At 36.7% G+C, this 14,287-nt stretch overlaps 1 pseudogene; it reads right to left on the bottom strand.

Moving 5' to 3' along the window:
* Positions 1-14,287, bottom strand: part of LOC120124998 — a 39,568-nt pseudogene that overhangs the window by 18,606 nt on the left and 6,675 nt on the right.

Below are 14,287 nucleotides of genomic sequence, written 5' to 3'. Positions count from 1 at the left end.
GTGTGAAGTCCATGTCAGACTATAAACGAGGATATCATCGAAGTAAACTACAATAAATTTCCCCATAAAAGGCCGCAAGACCTGATGCATAAATCTCATGAACGTACTGGGCGCATTGGATAGCCCGAAAGGCATGATCATCCACTCATACAACCATTGTGGCGTTTTAAATGTCGTCTTCCACTCATCTCCAGGTCTTATTCTGATTTGGTGGTAATCACTCTTAAGGTCAATTTTTGAGAAGACCTTAGAACCAGATAGTTGATCCAACATATCATCTAGACGTGGAATTAGAAACCGGTACTTAACTGTAATTCTATTGATCGCTCGGCTGTCAACACACATACGACAAGAACCATCTTTCTTTGGCACTAGCAGAGCAGGGACTGCACATGGGCTCATACTCTCTCGGATATAGCCCCTTTCCAACAACTCTTCAACCTGTCGCTGCAACTCTTCAGCCTCTTTGGGACTGAGGCGATATGCTGCTCGATTTGGCAAATTTGACCCAGGAACAAGGTCAATTTGATGCTGACTATCCCTCATAGGTGGTAGCCCAGGAGGAAGATCCTCTGGCATCAAGTTAGAGAATTCTGCTAGCAGCCGCTGCACTTCTACTGGTAAATCTGCATCCACGTCTACTGCATTATTCTCGCAAGGTAGTAAGGCATAGACCACGTTGCCATGCTCAATCTCATCTAAAAACCTGGACATAGAAAGAAGAGTAGTATTATGGGTTACTGGGGTAGGAGTGTGTCCTTCCCGCCGGGGTGCCAACACAATCTTTTTTCCCTTGATGCTAAGGGAATATGTATTCTTCCGTCCATCATGAATGACACTGCGATCATACTGCCAGGGTCGACCCAACAATATATGACACGCATCCATAGACACAACATCACACCAGGCATTATCAAAATATTTTCTACCAATTGAAAAAGACACGAGGCATCGTCTATCAACTGTTACCTCACTGCCTTTATTTAGCCATGACAGCTTGTATGGCTTAGGATGACGGTCCGTCTTTAACTGTAATTTCTGGACAACCTCCTCGGACACTACATTCTCACAGCTGCCGCTGTCAATGATCATTTTGAAGACTTTATCTGCAACTGTGCAAGTCGTGTGGAAAATATTGGTTCTCAACCAATCGTCCCCTGAATCGCCCTTGGGAGTAAGTAGACTCTTACAAACGACCAGAGTCTCATGACCATCTCCATACAGCACATCACCAGTCTCATCATCATCATACACGGGTTTGCCAATCTCCTCAGTCTCGTTTTCCGCGTTTTCCTCAATCAACAAATTTTTGCCCTTTTGACTAGCAGGCTTCCTGCAATCAGTCGCCCTATGCCCTTGTTCACCACAACAAAAACATCTAATAGTAGGGTTAGAATTACCCTGCGGTGGCTGTTGAGCAGGACGGGAATCCTGAGGACGAACTGGTCGACTGTTGTGATCATTCCTGATCACTGGTCTCCTGTTTTACTATTTTTCAACAACAAGTGCACGCTGGTAAGCTTCCGAAACACTCCACAGTGAATGAAGGCTGAGGACATCTTGTAAGGGCTGACATAAACCCCTCAAATACCGCGCCACCATTTGCTCCTCCGTCTCAGATAAATCGTTCTGGGCGACCAATTGGTAAAACTCCTCCGTGTAATCTTCGACTGATCGTGCGCCCTGCCTCAATGCATGAAGTCGCTGAAACAAGGTTTGCGTGTAGCTAAAGGGAAGGAAGTGACCCTTCATCTTCTTCTTCATCTTCTCCCAATCAATGATCTTGGCCTTGCCATGTCTTTCTCGTGAACGTCGCAACTGTTCCCACCACGCAGATGTTCTGCCCTTGAGTTTGATGGCGATCAATTTCACTTTTACACGATCAGGGACTTCCTTATATTCAAAAATACGCTCTACTTCATTAATCTAATCCACGAATCCCTCAGCTTATAACATACCAGAAAACTCAGGGAGATCGACCCAAAAACCGAGGTCTCCATGACGCTCTTCCCGACCACGGTGTTCCTGGAATAGAGCACGATTATGATATGGGTTTTCGAAAGCGGAATTGGTATCGTGATCAGAGGCCTCACGATCCTCGAAATCCTGCGCCGCCAGGCGCTGGGTTAATTCTACGACTTGCCTCTGTAAATCCGCAATCATCACATCCTGAACGTTGCGATCACGGCGTTGGGCTTCCTCATTCGGAACCTGCTCACGAAGACCACGACTTCCAGCCATTGAAACTGGTGAAATTTCCCAGGAAGATGTTGAAGCTCTGATACCAACTGACGCCAGACAGAATAGTGATTATCCTGCAAGCGCTCCAACAGATGATTCACAAGAGAAAATTCACCCAAAAAAATCTAGAGAAAAAAGTCTCTATGGTTTAATAAAATATTATTAAATCAAACAATGCCAAAATCAGTCCACAAGCCGGACTATTATAGCCAAAAATCGTCTTTATTCAAATTTTGCCAAAAATAGCAAAATCCCGAAAATCACTGTAAATTGAAATTTGAAATAAAATAAGCAATCTCCAAAAAATCCGACCTAAATCGAATTTAAATTGACTTCCTAATTGACAATCAAAATATTACCATAAATAGTAAAAAATATTTAATTATGGTGATTCGGAGGGGAAAACGATATAATTTGAGGTTGAAAAAAAGGCCACATGGAGCGTATCTCATGTGGAGAGCGTGCGCGTCGAAAAGAGCTTTACGGATTGGGTCTTATGCGCGATTCTGACACCTGTAGCCAAAGTTATGGCCAAAAGACTGAAACATACTCAAAACGACCCCAATGAGGAACATGGCACAATCAATTCCCGCCTTTGCGCTGATCTGCCAATTCATGGTATCTCAGCGCCATCAAGGTGCAATCTGACAGCTCAGTATCATCTGTCTCGGATCCCCCTGCATCAGTATCATACTCAAGAAATAATCACTCTCATGCCTTCTACAACCTTAAGAAATTTGAAACAATGAACAAAACAAATGATAAGCATAAAATCATCAACCATTCATTGAAAAACAATTAATCATCCATCATAAACCCCACCAAATAAGGTTTAGTTCATGGTGAAATTCGAATCATCCATAAAAATAATTCGTTCTATATAACTCATCGAATAAAAATAGAAATGAAACACAGAAGGGTGGAGGAAAACTCCTAGCGTGCATTGCTGTGAGCTCCTCGGCCACCATGAACTGCCTTAGCGCTGGTTGCTCCTCTCATATGCCAAGATCGCCACTCCCTCAAGCTCGTTTAATGAACACCACGAGGAAAAATAAAGGAATAAAAAGAGAGAACTTTTCAGCCGCCTCTTTAGCTCACAAATAGAAATTTTAAGATTGTGAAAAGTCTCCTTTTTCTTTGTGGTGTCATATTCTATTTATACTAGGGAATTTACTTAGGTTTTTATGCCAAAACTCTAATGGTACCCTAAGTCATACTTCCCACATGAGACAGGTGGTACATAAGCTGGCAGTGGGCCCCTCATAGACAGTTAACAACAGAGAACACGTGGTGAAAAGGACAGCTGGCCTTGTGTGAAAATATCTTCAACCTTTTTTGTCATTTTCTGCACCAAAAAATACCACGACACGTTCATTTGCACTTCGCCACAGCAAGTTCCTTTGCACACCCTTGCTTCTAAAACCTATACATCAACATCCAAACTAAACATTTCCCATAAAATAGAACCATTCACAAAATAAGATGTCAAGGCAAAACAAATTCATCAAATGCAATTACATGTTCCTAAATGCATCTAAATGAATCTATATGGGCCTTTAGACAATCAATAACTTGAGTGAAAATACCTAAATATAGCCTTTTTACAGAGTTATCAGCCGTCGACGAAGCTCCATGCGACCTCCCCTCCCCCTGGCGACCAAAACCCCCATGAAATCGTGACCGATCGACGACCAATCGGTGACGAATCAAAGTTTTATACCTGCAAACCCTAGGATGAAAATTGTGATCCCACACAATTCCGACTACCAATCGATGAAAACTACGATGACGTATGAGTAAGTGGATGGCAGGGACTATGTCAATGACGGTGGTCGTAGCCGGAAAGGGCGACGACGGCGGATTAAGGTTAGGCTTTAGGATTTTGGGGCTATTTTATAATATAAGGAAAATTAGAGTTTTTTTATAAATATCATAATATTTTTAATATTTAAATTTTTTTTTCAAAATTACCATATTGTGACATGTGTCACTTAACGACGAAAATTAACACCGTTGACAACCCAAGCACCTAAATGGGTAACATTTGTAACGTTAGGAACCTGGATAAGTCAAAAAATAGTTTAGACACCTATTTGGGAAAAATGGTATAGTTTGAGCACTTATTTTGTATCAAGCCAAAATAAAATACCATTCACATAAAAGAACATAGTCAACTACCGATGTTCCTCTCGTTTTAATGATCAAGAAATGGAACTACAGTGATCTGAATAATGAGCTACCCATAAAGTTCAGGGACCATTGACATGTAATTTTACCTAATTGGCTGCTCATTATCTTAGTCAAGTTTATTATATATATAACTGCTCATTTACATAATAATTAGTAGGATCAACCCCGGAGCATGAATGAACAAAGCAAGTTCCTAAACAACAATGTCACTTGTCACTTGTCACTTGTCACTTGCGCTCAAATACGACCATGTGCCTAATATATGTATAATCGGACTTTTTGAAGTTTTTTCATTTATTTGGAAGATCCTTGAAAGTCATATCTTCCTACTCCTTTATGGATGCAAATATCAGAGACAACAAATACATCAAGAAGAATTACGAGCCAAGACATCATAGCACAAAATAGAAACCCTTGAAGATAAGGGCTCCAGGCGCAAAACAGAGTAAGTCATAAATCGCTTGTTACTCATATGGTAGTATAAACAAACATTAACTTCGAAAGTACAATTATTCATTATTATTTATTCAACAAAACAAAATAGTGAGACACTTGAGTTAGCAGAGAACCACATACGTAAAATAATGCGGCATTCAACAAGAATGTAGCAATAGAACAATCCTTAAAGGATAAGCATGTAAACATTCTTGGAAAAGAATGGGGGCTTGTTTACCTGATTGGAGTTCCATGAGTATAGAGTGGGTTCTTGGCAAAATACTCAACATACAAGTTATAAATATACTTGACTGTTTCACGAAGATCACCAGTCCTAGGATTAGTGACCAATATAAACTACACAAAATGTCAAATAGTGTGGCAGAGTCAAAGATGTACAAATTTCCAAAACTTAACAAGATGGTAATTGAAGACACTAGTTTTTTTTATTTCATTAGTTTTATTTATTATTATTATTTTGTTTTATTATTATTATTATATTATATTATTATTATTAAATAAATAATTTATTATTATTACATTTTTACAGGCCCATTTACAAATCCTGAAGCCCAAAGAAATGCAAACCCAACCCGGTTGAGAAACCCTAACCCTTCTAGGGTTTCCCCAAGTTGCCAGCCGCCGTTGGGAAGATGAGCAGCCGCTTTATCCTTTGCTGCCAGGTGGTCCAACCGACGTTACCGACGTTTCCACTGCCAGGTGCTTCAACTACAACGCCGCCGTCCTCAGCAGCTGCCACGACGCCCGTCGAAGCCCCTAGAAGAGTCATTCCAGTCGTCCACGCGTCCCATTCTTCCGTGAGTCACCACAAGTTCGGTGACTCACCAAAGTTTACTCCTTTAACCAGTCTAAAGCCATCACCGTGGTGGCCTATAAAAATGGCCACCATACCTGCGAAAAGAAAAAAACAGAGAGCAACAGAGGAGACGGAGAGAACAACCAACGCAGCAACAAATAGAAGGACAGCAACCCAGCAAGCATACAACAATCAACAGATAGAAAGCAAGCAAAAACCCGAGAGCAAATACAAACCGAGAGAAAAGAAAAAAACCGAGAGACTTACCACCGAGCATAACTCTAAACGTCGTCGAAAAATCAAAAACTGAAGGTAGTTTTTTAAGATCTACGTAAATTCGGGACTATTTAAAGGAAACGGAGGTCTAAATCGGTTTTAGGTAGTATCGATCTATCTTTTGAGGGGCTTTTTTCTTTTCCGGCCACCGGAGGCAGTGGTGGTCGGCACCGGAGCACGGTTGCTGGCCGGAACTCTAATCCCTCCGATGAGGGATTTGAAGAGAGAGGCGAGAGAGAATGTTAAACTCTCTCAGTTTAGAGAGAGAAGAAGAAAGAACAAATGAGAAAATGGCCTTTAGGGCTGGCTATAACAGGGTTTAAATACCCTCACCAAAACGACGTAGTTTTGGTGAGGGCCTTTGTGTAATTTCATGCACGGCTAAACTATTCCCGCAGCCACTGTAACTTTAAAAACTTGCAATTTGATCATTATAGTATGTTTTTATTTATTATAATTTGGTTTTCCCATTTTAATTTATACTACTTTAGTCCTTTACAGTAAATATATATATGTTAGTCAAATATCTGATTTAGCCCTCATAATTTTATTAATTAATATTTTAAACCCCGAATAACATGTTTTAATTTCTTTTAATTTTATATACGAATTTAATATAATTTTAATCTAGTCACTAAATTAATAAAAGGGGTAGAATAACATGTTTAGCCACTGAAATTTTAAATAATTAATTACGAATTAGATATTTATTTTTAATATATTCTAATTTAGTCATTAGTTTTAAATTATTAATCATTTTTATATAGTTTTAATTTCATTTATTTTAGTTGTTGATTTAATTTTATATGTTTATTTGTAATATATTATTATTATTAGTATTATTATTACAAATATATATATAATAAATAATTATTTATTTTATTTTTCTTTTTTTTAAAATCTTTATATGAATTATTTTTTATATAAAATAATAATAATAATCCTATTTTAATAATATTAAAGAAAATGACTGTCTTAAAGCACTTAGAAGTACGTTTTCTGATATTTTTACCCTATAAAATATATCATTTTTAAGAAATATTTTATTTATATTTATTTTTTAATATCGAAGAAAAGAGCTGTCTTAAAGCACCTAGAATTATTTTCTGATATTTCTAAATAAATAAATATCTTATTTATATAAAAATTAATAAATTTCCTTATAATTATACTAGTAAATTTGAAATGACATAATTATAGATTAAATATATTTTTGAATATTTAAATTTATAATAATAGAGACAAATTATAATTAATGAGTACCAAATTTTGGGCGTTATAGGGGTGCTAATTCTCCCCTAAACGTAATCGACCATGAATCCTTTTTATTAAAATTTTTTGGTTATATCCAGATCAGTTTTATCTTTTAAAATATGTTTTATTCAAAACTATTTTAAAAGATTGTTTTTAGGTATTTGACCTGCCTGACCCAAAAGGTCAATGGCGACTCCCAAAATATTTTTTAAAATAAAATCATTTATTTATTCGTGTTATTTTTCCCGCTAAGTTAAAAATTTCGTGCCCGGACGAAAACCGGTTACGACAGCTTGGCGACTCCGCTGGGGACTGGTCAAACTTTAAAACCAATTATTAATTGTCTCTATCAATTAGAAAATTAAAAATTAAAAATTCATATATTTAATTTTTAATTCTTTCTTTTCAAAATTTTTATATATATTTATTATTTTCATAATATTTATATTATTTTATTAATGTTTTATTTTATTTATCAAGTATTAAATTTTATTATTTATTGTCTGTCAGAGGTTTGAACATTTCTCCTCACACACAAACACATGCATTGCATAACATAAGCTTTTTAATCAAGCTTGTCCCTTTTAAGTGGGAGTGAAAGCGACATCTTCGTGAGAATTTATTCTCTGTGTCAGACCTAGCAAGTAGCTTTCGGGGTTCATATGCTCTATGTCTTCGTGAGAATTTATTCTCCGTGTCAGGCATAAAGAAATGTGTCCCCTTGAATTGAACTCAGTCCGCTTAAGTCTGTGATGGACTAGGATTGAGGGTTGGTAGTCCAAGGGGGCATCAACAAGGACAGTTCGAGTACCTTTACCCTTAGAACCAAAATCCTGCATATAATGAACCCTAAAAATTCTCCTGATCTAAGACAGTACTGAACCTCTGTCTGTAAGTGTACACAAAGGAGAAATAAGCTTTAGCTTTTAATTTATTATTTTTCTCTCTGAATAAATGCATACGAACTAGTAATCATGCAGTTAGGTTAATTTTTCCAAACAAAGCATGGAACTAGAAAGCATGAGGTTAGGATACATTATATACCTTGATAGATAGAATCTTTCTTGGTACTAACCAATTTATTTTTTCCCTTCCCATTTTTATTTTGCATACATTTTTTTTGCTCTAACTTGTTTATATTGATTTCTTTCGTTTGCATTACATGATCATGGCATAACCAAAAGGTGTTGACTTGAAAGACTGTTCATCAAATTGGAAAGAAATCGTAAATGGACAAAAAGTTTTATGATCAAACAAAATATGATGCGGCCAAGGAAAGGCATCCTGAGGAAACTCCGAGGATAGAAGCAAGCAATGCACACAGAGATCCTATTATATTAATACCAAAAGTACTCCACAAAGATCCTGCCAGATTGATACCAAAAGCAGTCTATGGTAAGAGTATCAGTCAGGGCATTCAAAGTAGAGGAGGTTTTTATGAAGCTCAAGCATGTTATTTGAAGGACTTGAATGACCAAAACAAGAAATTGAGCACAGAAGTGGAAACCATGCATGAAGATTTCCAAAAGATCAGTCAAGATTTTCAAAATGTTGGCATAGGAGATACCCCAGAAGAGTGGATAACAGGGGTTACCAAATTGAAAAAGAACTGCAACATATATGAAGATCTAATCCAAGAACTTCTTGGACAGAAAGGTTCTCTTACAAGGGAAAATGAGCAACTCCGAGAAGTGATACAGAAGATGAAGAAACACCAAAATGTCATGGAAGAAGCTGCAGTCTAGACAAGCAATATGACCCATAAACTGATAAACCAACCTGACTTTACGAGGAATTAAAGCAGACTGATAACTCAACTTTTGAGCATGAATAGAAACTAACTTGGCTTTAGAGAAGTTAGGAGGGAAAGTTATCCCATATATGTAAAGTTTTAGATAGGAATCAAATATGTCCCCTACATGTAAAAGTTTTGTTTGATGCACGAAAACTTTTGTGTTCAATGAAATCTGTTCTAAGATGATCACTCTTGAGTAACACCTTTTCATACATGCATTTGCATTTTGCATCTTTGCATTTTCATTCATACTTTTATGTTTACTTTTGTATTACACAATTTGCATTTTTATTGTTACATTTACGTTTTTACATTTGCATTTGCATTTGGCATCTTTGCACTTTTATGTCATAATACATTAAAACATTCATTCATTAAAATAAGGATTTCAACCGAAGTGATCTTGGTTTTTCCTTGTCGCAAGAACGCTTAGCACAACAGAAGAAAAATGTCTAAAGAAACTAAAGATAGGCTATCCAAATTAGAGATAGAGCAAAAAGAGATGCAGGAAGAATTGAGGAGCAAGTTGGCACAAATCGAAGCTAATTCTTAGATCGATCTACTGAACAATATGAAAGAAATGATTGAGAAACATTTGACTGCTAGAAAGAGTCTTGTTGAAAACTCCACAAATCCTCTGGGTATTACACCTGTTCACATTCCTGAGCACACCTCTGTACGTCAGGAAATCCAATCACCAGTTCACTTCACTGTTAAGAACCAACAATATCAGGCTGGAGTTTCGTTCCCCACTGACTGTCTTACTGCTTCTGGGTTAAATCCAAATGAATTCTGTATTACTTCTAGAGAGATGGTTGAGTCATTTTATGAGTTTGACGCCAAAGAACTGAACTTGGTCCCCGACTTAGTTCTCCCGCCAAATTTTAAAATTCCAGGTTTTGAGAAGTATAATGGGACCACATACCCTGAATATCATATCACTATGTACTTTCGTCATATGACTGGCTATGTAGAGAATGAAAAATTGTTGATCCACTGTTTCCAAGACAGTTTATCTGGGTCTGCATCCAAATGGTATAATCAGCTAAAACGTACTCAAATACGTTCTTGGAGGGACTTAGCTCAAGCCTTTTTGGATCAATACAAGCACATGGTTGATATGGCCCCTGATCGAATGATGTTGCAAAACATGAATATAAAGTGCAATGAAAGCTTTCAACAATATTCACAACAATGGAGTGACGTCGCTTCTTAAGTGAATCCACCATTGACTGAAAGGGAGTTCACTACTTTGTTCATCAGTACATTAAAATTTCCCTATATTAATCACATGATAGGGGTTGCCACTAATAATTTCTCTGACATCGTCATGATTGGAGAAATGATCGAAATAGCTATCAAGAATGGCAAGATAAGTGGCTCTGACAATACTGACGTCGAGAAAGAAACTGAGGTTAATATAATGAGGACTTATTCAGTTAAACATGGTGCCAAACCTTATAAAGTGGTCAAGAAGAAAAAGAATGTGCAGGGTTTTCAATTTCCCCCTTCCATTGTTCGAGTGAAAAACTGCATTCAAAAATGCTCTTAGCCAATTAACTACTCCACGACTTGTTCCACCACAGTGACCTCCAAATGAGAATTGGACCTATAAGGAGGTTCCTTGGATAAATCAGACTAGAATTTCAAATTGTTCAGATAAGGTTCCTGGTAACCTTGAGGGAAATTTCCAAGATCCTTTAGAGCAAGCAATTCAAAAATATTAGGTAAAAGAAGGGGTGAAGGTTCAATGTCCAGAAATCGTTGCTTCAACAGAGACTAATGTGACCAAATCCTGCAAAGAATATCGGGCGCAAGAGAATCAAAAGACTTCCATGGATGTAATTCGAGAATGGCCCATAGTTCTAAGAAAGAATGGAGCAGAAATAACCCAGAAGACACCTAAGATACCTATATCATATTTTTTGAAAACTAGTAAAGTAAGGGGCAACTTAAGGAATCTGGTTAATACTACCCCAGTTATAGCTGAAATGAGCTTCCATAAACCCCTCGATCACAAGAGAGCATTTATTCGTTCAGAACGATCAAAAAAAGTGATAATCTCTCTAGCGAGTAAAAGTCTGAAGGTGTTTCAAGAATCTATCTCAGATCTGTACCCTCATTTGGTTAAAGGTCAATACATTACACCAAGATTGGTGAAAATATCACCAAAGCCTTATGCCCATTGCTATGATCAAAATAGCTTCTGTAATTTTCACTTGGGAGTATCTGGGCATTCAACAGGGAATTATTGGCCATTGTTAAAAGAAATAGAGATGCTCGTTGACAAGGGAGTCTTGACACAAGAAATGGGGGACAAATAAGGATGAGATTCCTGAGCCAAGTAGACACCCAACATTCGAGGAATGATAGATGCAAGTTAAATAAACAAGTGGAAGTTATTATCTACCACTGTAGTACTTTTTTATTTTCAGCATCCTATTTAAACTTGTTTTTTGTTCCTTTCTCCACCTTTTGTACAATAAATAAATTTGTGTTGCTTATTAAGGTTATGAGCATTGAGTCAATTTTGCAATATTGCAGTTTTTTGAATATCAACTGGATTAAAAATCTCTTCATGATTAGAGTTATAATCTTTGACAGAATATCAGGATTGAAAACCAGAAAAACAAGGACCATTAACCTTACCTCAGAAGAAATACACCCAAACACTATCCTATTACAAATATGAGATAGCCTACTCCTATTGAAAGAAATTACAAAAAGGCTTGGTATTTATATATAGGAGCGTACAACATGGGGCATCGTTGGTGTATTACATTACAAAACCGATTAGAATATTTTTCTATTGATGACGTTCGATGATGAACATAATTTTTACAAATAGGTAAATCTATTTTAAGTCAATTGCTTGGGAATTGAACTCTAACGAAGAGATTTTCTGAATTCCACTAAAACACCTAGACTATAACAGGTTCTTCTTAACAAGCTTAAGAAATTGGATTTGGATACCTATGTTATATTATTATATACAATAAAGCTTGAGTTATCCCACTAGAGCAAATGGTTAATCACCCCGGCTTTATGGATAATATTCAGCTAATCTATTTATACTATTATATGCAATAAAACTGTCCCTCTATAGCAATTGGTTAATCGCCCCGGCTTTATGGATAAGTTTCAATTAACCTGATAAAGGTGATTATATTATTATATACAATAAAGTTGAATTCAGCTAGCCAAAATGGAAAATGTGTTAACAAATGGACTAAGGGAGTTACGAAACACCTGTTATAGTCAACTTCACACAAGCACTCAGAAATTTCATTTTTAGACCGATATTTTCGCACTACTTTGATTAGATGAGTATAAATGAAAAATTCCAGAGAATTGAAATGGAAGGACTTTAGAAGGTCTAGTAATTGGCAATCATAGTTGCGTCATTTTGTACGTATTCGGTTAAAATACCAAATCCTCAAAGTGAGGCATGTGAAAAAGTTCATAAAGAGCAATAGATGAGTGACATCTTAAATAGATGTAACCATAGAAAATAGGAAAGCCATCCTGAAACCAAATCAAATCTTGATACTTGTCAAAGAACTATAATTCTCAAACATTAAAGAATTGTTGATTCTTTTGATATTCTTTGAATTCATGCTTATGAGTTGATTTTATTGTGAACCTGTGATAGGCAACATTTTACAAAATTCTTCGATAAAGAAAGGAGAAAAACATTTTCAAACAGGACAGTCTCAAATGAGGAAGGTCTTTGAAGCAAGTTGTTGTTTATTCTACCTCTGTTGTAGAAAAAAACGAGACTAGGATGATGAAGTATCGCACTTTCTTGAAAGCAAGTGGTCCAAAAAGCCAGAAAGTTTGGAGAATTGAACTTGTAACGCTCTCATGTGATATCATTAGCAATTCATCAAGAAATATTATCACTTATCTCATGTTAAAGGCGACCAGACTAATTATTTTCCCCAACCAACAATCCATGTCTCTAGCAGATTCTCCAATCACAGGGTCAAAAGTCCCATTAAGTGTATTATGGGAATGAACAAGTCACCACTTTCACTCTGGTTATACTGTGATACTATTCTCAAGTCTTGGTACATCATTGCTACTTCTTCCATGTAGATCATTTTCCTTGTCAGGATTACATCCATTATGTCATTCAGAAGATTGTTGAACTTAAATAAGACATTGGAACAGATTCTACACTTGTATGTCTTTCATATTGGGTAACATTAGTTACAGGATTCCAAAAGTAAAGATAACCAGTTTTACCATCAACTAAACCCTTCCATGGTTCGGGAAAAGTGAGATATAGCAGTGAATATCTTGAAACAGCAAAAGAGACAGTCACTGTAGCAGTCATTCCAAGAAAATGCACCAACAGAAATCTTCTAGTTCACCCCGATGATGTTTATTTCTTCCAGTAAGGTTGTTACAATGAATGCCACCGAAAACCAGGTCGAATCCGCCAAATCTACTCATCAATTGCTCTAACTGATCACCATTCAGTTCTTGCGCATCTATTTTCAAAGGTATGCCAAGACAGGTAGAAGGAAACCTCTACACCACTGATCCCAGAGAAAAGAGACATGACATTGATACCACCATGGAGCATGTCTCTATACAGATCCTCGTGTATGGTTTTTAGGGAAATCTAGAAGCATTTCCTCCTCATCATGTTCAAGTGGAGCAAATTTATTCCTTCCAACCCATATCGGATTCCATTTTTGGCACTCATCAAGAACATACTTCTGGATACTCGAATGTGGTTCATCATCATATGCTTCAAGAACCTTACAAATCATTTCTGTCATTTTGGCACTTCATGTACATGTTTGCAAACAATTTAACTTTGTTCTTGGATCCCATGAAGGACACCATTTCTTTTTCAATGGAAAATAATCATGTATGGTGCGTGGAAGAAGTGGAATAAGAGGAAATATGTTCTCAATTGGCAGATTATGAATGTAGCCCCTTTTCCAGCAGCACAAAAATACTTTGAATCTACAAATTTTGGCTCTGCATCGTATGAGTACCGTGACATTTCGGTCCAAACACCAACTGGAGCAAGTTTCATGTTCTCATAGTAGAAATAATGAGACCCAATAGCATCTTCTGGAAGTGATTATTTGAGTTATCTGATCTGGTTCAGTAGAAACCCCAAAACCAATCATTGGATTTGGAAGATGAACTGCATGATCGATTTCATTAAGAAGCTTCTTTTTAAAGCTTCCTCTGCTGCTTCCTTTTCCAAAAATCACAGCCGAGTTTCGCCTTTGCTTGTAATTGGAGTCATTGCATAA

Source organism: Hibiscus syriacus, unplaced genomic scaffold (genome assembly GCF_006381635.1).
Source record: "Hibiscus syriacus cultivar Baekdansim isolate YM2019G1 unplaced genomic scaffold, ASM638163v2 tig00110429_pilon, whole genome shotgun sequence".
In the NCBI taxonomy this organism is placed as follows: Eukaryota; Viridiplantae; Streptophyta; class Magnoliopsida; order Malvales; family Malvaceae; genus Hibiscus; species Hibiscus syriacus.
The sequence above is the reverse complement of the archived record's forward strand: the minus strand, read 5'-3'. Positions and strand labels throughout refer to the sequence as shown.